We start from the raw sequence: 4,737 nt of genomic DNA on the forward strand, positions 1-4,737 counted from the left end.
ACACATAAAGACATGGTCTTACAAGAAAGCCATGGTTACCACAGCTGTACAAAGTAGGCTCCTCATAGGATTTTTCATGGACAATGGTAAGGAGTCATGGTAAAAGGTAAGGAAATCTGAATAAACCTTGAATTCAAATAATTATGAATGTCTTGCTTTACTCAACAATTGTGACACATCCAATCAAAGTAGTAACAAAAGAATCAACCAGCTGCAGGGCATTTGTGAATATTCTGTCTCTTTTTGCAACTTTTCTGTAAAATATAATCTCTAAAATTTAAAAATTTCTCTTTAAAGGAAGTGGCCTTATGGTGGGTAGAGGCTCTGAATGCAGGGTATGTGTCACGTTGAATATTATGGATGGCACAAATGTGAGCTCTAAGTGTGTCTGGTTTATCCCCCACTTGGGAATATGCTGTCTTAGTTTAAATTGTAATCACTGTGGTCCAAAGCAAGTTGAAAAGCTTTATTTAAGTTTACAGTTGTAGTCCATCGTGAAAGGAACTTAAGGAAGGAATCTCGAAGCAGGGATCAAAGCAGAGGTGTAGCAGAATAATACAAACCCAGAGACAAGTATTGGGGTCCAAGCTGAAGATCAGAAAAGCAAAGCGGCGAACCACTAAAGAGACCTTTTACCCTATCAAGTGTTCAGACTCAAAGGGCGAGGGCTTGTCTCCATGAATCCTCAGACTCCACACTCCAGTGAGTGCCTGTCTCTTCTCCTTTATCTTCCTCTCTCTGCTCAGCATATTGCTCCTGTCCCCAACTCCCTAGTGCTAGGATTAAAAGTGTGTGACTCCCAAACACTGAGATTAAAGGTGTAAACCACCACCACCTGCATCTATTTCTGGATTAATCTTGTATATTCCAGGAAAGCCTGGAACTCAGAGATTTGCCTGCCTCTGCCTTCCCAGTCCTAGGATTATAGGTGTGTGCCACCCCACCCCCACCCTGTCCCATATAGCTGAGGTGTGTGGCTGCTTTGCCCCCTGATCTGCAGTCAAGTTTATTCATTTAAACAGAAATATACCAGTATACAGGGGCCATGGCGGGAATGCTGCTTACTGGCTTGCTTTCTGTGGCTTACTCAGCTTCCTTGTTACTCAGCTTCCTTGTTATACACCCTACCACCACCTGCCTCTGGAAGTTTCTTTATACAAGGCTTGGGGCAGGTGTCATTAGACTCTCACCTGAGATTCCAGTCTCTCTCTGAGGCATCTCATTTTCAGCTGTGTGTGATTCTGTCCCAGTTACAAGTGGTTCTGTAGCCTCTGGAGACACTAGAATACTGAGAGTGAGGAAGGTCCACTGACAGGGCAGGCACTTCCGTCTACCCAGGTACAGAGAAGGAATCCTTCTTCCATGCCACAGTCAGTCGCTGCTTTGCTCCTGTAAGTAATCCCTCATCCGTTAGCTGTAAGTTTTAAAGTCTTTGGCTCACCTAGTTAGGTTTTGGTGGAATAATACATTGGTCTGTTGGAGCCCTAGCTGATTTGGGAAACACTTAACTCTCAGGGTCTAAGTCAATGTTTTCAGACTATACCCACCTACTTTTTTAGTACATCTGCTTTTAATTTTTTTGTACATCCACTTCTTTTAAAACTACATTTCTGATTATCTTGTATCCCAACTAAACACTTCATCCTAGATCTGAGGGGATAGCTCAATTAGCAAGGTGCTTGCTTTGCTAGCATGAGGACACAAATTCAACCGCCAGAATCTAAATAAAAACTCTAGTTCTGGTAGCCTGTACTTGAAATCCCAGCACAAAACTGTACAGACATAATGTTCTTGGGGTTTACTGATGAGAAGGCTTACCCTATTTTTTGAGCTTCAGGCCAATGAAAGACTCTGTCTCAGAAAAAAAAAAGTCGATAGCACCTGAAAAAACACACCCAAATCGGTCCTTAGGCATCTACCACAAGTGTGCACAGATACCCAGACCCACACCAACCCACCGACCCCCCTCCCCCACCCCACACTTACAAACACACACCTACATTTGATAACCTGGTGTGGAGATTCTCTTCCCTGGATAAACTGTGAAATCATACTAGGAGCTTACATAACTCACACACCACTACAACCTGACAACACCCTCTGCCCCCACACACAGAGGGATGGAGAGAGAGAGAGTGAATTATGGACCTTATGGATGCCCAAAGGTTAATTTGATTTGCCTGAAAGGAGGTCCAGGTATCAGTGCTAAGAAATTAGGTGATACTATCCAACCTAATTCCAGCCTCCTGATTCCTATTTTTAGTTACCTCACTGTTTTTTTGTTTTGTTTTGTTTTGTTTTACAAAGTGGAGAGGATATCTAAATTTCTCTGGTCATGACCTTAACAGCAGTTTCCTTTCTTCATCTTTCTGTCTGTCTTTCTTTTTTTCATTTGTTCATTTGATCCTTCTTGTTCTCAAAAGGGAATAATTCTGATGGGATGCAGTAGCTGGTCAAGTACTCAAAAGTGTAAGCATAGCAATGAAGGAGGCAAAGCAAACTGGCCAAGTCGAGATGCAGCAACCTAGATTCTAGTGGGCACAGGACCTAAATTTCTCTTCTCACTGTCCATCTCTCCTTTGCGCTCGCCCTAGAATGGATACTTCTAGAAAAAAGTGTGCTTTTCTGAGAAGCCCAGCTTCCTTAAAATTCAATCTGTTATAAGTAAGTAGGTGTATAAGATGCAAGAATATGTAAAAAAGTTTAAGAAACAACTGAAGTTCACCGGGCATGGTGGTGCACACCTTTAATCCCAGTACTCTGGAGGCAGAGGTAGATAAACCTCTGAGTTCTTGGACAGTCTGGTTTATAGAGAAAGTTCCAGGACAGCAAGGGATACACAGAGAAACTCAGATACACAGGAAGGAAGGAAGGAAGGAAGGAAGGAAGGAAGGAAGGAAGGAAGGAAGGAAGGAAGGAAGGAAGGAAGGAAGAAAAAAAGAAAGGACACGAAAAGACAAGGGAATGTTTTAGGGAAAGAGTTAGAGCACTCTGCATACTATCCTGCCCAGGAAGTATTGAGGCTGTTTTAATCTGATCCAGCTATTATGGACCACCATCCCCCATTGTTGATCATATCCTGTTTGGAAGGTCCTGAGCTGGCCCTTCCTGAATCTCCCACTGCCATTTCCCATCTCTCTTGAACCCAGATTGGCTACCACCATTATCTAATATATGTAGTTTGTTCTGAGGAATCATTTATTATACTTCTATGGTAAAATGAAATGTTAATGTGTAGGAGAGGGAGTGGGCTGCATTCCTGCCACCCAGCTCCTGGCTGCCTGGCTAGCTTATACCCTGAAATAACAACACACAAACTGTATTCATTCAAATACTGCCTGGCCCATTTCTATTAATGTGGGTAGCACCACGAGGTGCACTTACTGGGAAGATTCTAGCCTACGTCCATCTTGGGTGGGAGCTTCATCGCATCTGCCTCAGAGAGGAGAGCTATGTCTTATGTCTGAGGTGTCTTACCTCACTGCCTCTTCCTCCCAGCATTCTGTTCTGTTTACTCCACCCACCTATGTTCTGACCTATCGGGCCAAGCAGTTTCTTTATTAATTAACCAATGACCTTCCGACATGATCAGTGTGTTGCATCCTTCCATCGTGTCTTTATCTCAATGGAGACACCTTTGGTAACAGCATGTGCACACTAGACCATGATGAGTCTTCCATAAGAAGTTCTTTTCTGAACTAGATCACCTCCGTCAAGGTTGCAGAGAACATCAAGTTCTTCATGGTGTATATTGTTCACTTTATAAAAGCTTCCTCTAGAAATGGAAGCCTCACAGACATGGGTGGCTGTCCTAGTTTTATTGTCAACCTAACACAGTGTCAACTGAGAGGGAAGCCTCTACTGAGAAATTTCCTACATCAGATTAGGAGGTTGGTCTTATGACACATGTATGTTTGGTTTCCTTGATTATTAACACACATAAGAGGTAGTGTCCACTGTAGGCAATACCATTCCTAGGCAGGAGGCTCTGGGTTAGATAAAAGTACCAGCGAAGCATGAGACTATGAGCAAGCTAGAGAAGGGACTAGCAAACAGCGCTCTTTCTTCCAGTCTTTCTTCCTCCAGGTTCCTGCCTTGAGTTCCTGCCCCAATTTACCCAGTGATGAACTGTGACTTGGAAGCCCGTGCCAAATAAACCCTTTCTTCTCTAAGCTGATTTTGTGTTGGAGTATTTTATAACAGCCCCAGAAACTGCTACTGTGACAGACTCTGTTGGCAGGCACGGGCAAGGGAAGTCACATCCCAGACTAGTATGGGCTACATAATGAAACACTGAATCAAAAAGTAAAACCAAAACCATAGTGATAAGCACAAAATAAAAGTGTAAATCTACTCTTAGGAATACAGGTCGCTGACCAACAGTATTAGCTGTGTCATGGAATTCCAATGCCTGTCTCTGATGAATCAAAAACTCTTCAGGTGAAGAAAAAGAATACTAGAAATAAAAACATCCTTTGCTGCAAATAAAGACCATCAGGAGGCTTGAATGTCATCTTAGTGCCAAGTTTCCTATTTCCACTTTTTTCCTTTAAAATATGTACAGAACCTGGGAAGATGGCCCAGTGCCTACAAATGCTTGTGCCTAGCATGATGGCCTGAGTTTGCCTCCCTGGGTACAGTGAAAAGAAAGAAGTGACTCCTAAAAGTAGCCTGCAACCTCCGCGTGTATACTGAGACACACATGCATAAATACATGCACACAGATGAAATATAAAA

General features: G+C 42.9%; 1 long non-coding RNA gene across 1 annotated transcript in view; it reads left to right on the forward strand.

Annotated features, from left to right (window-relative positions):
• LOC126494080 (uncharacterized) overlaps positions 1 to 4,414 on the forward strand; it is a 33,093-nt gene extending 28,679 nt beyond the window's left edge. Inside the window, exon 8 of the long non-coding RNA XR_007589948.1 lies at positions 4,087 to 4,414. This is a non-coding gene — a long non-coding RNA (uncharacterized lncRNA). The remainder of the gene's footprint in view (positions 1 to 4,086) is intronic.
• The last annotated feature ends 323 nt before the right edge of the window (positions 4,415 to 4,737 follow it).

The sequence above is a fragment of the Alexandromys fortis genome, unplaced genomic scaffold (genome assembly GCF_014885135.2).
Source record: "Alexandromys fortis isolate MF-2015 unplaced genomic scaffold, M_Fortis_MF-2015_v1.1 scaffold_314, whole genome shotgun sequence".
Taxonomy (NCBI): domain Eukaryota; kingdom Metazoa; phylum Chordata; class Mammalia; order Rodentia; family Cricetidae; genus Alexandromys; species Alexandromys fortis.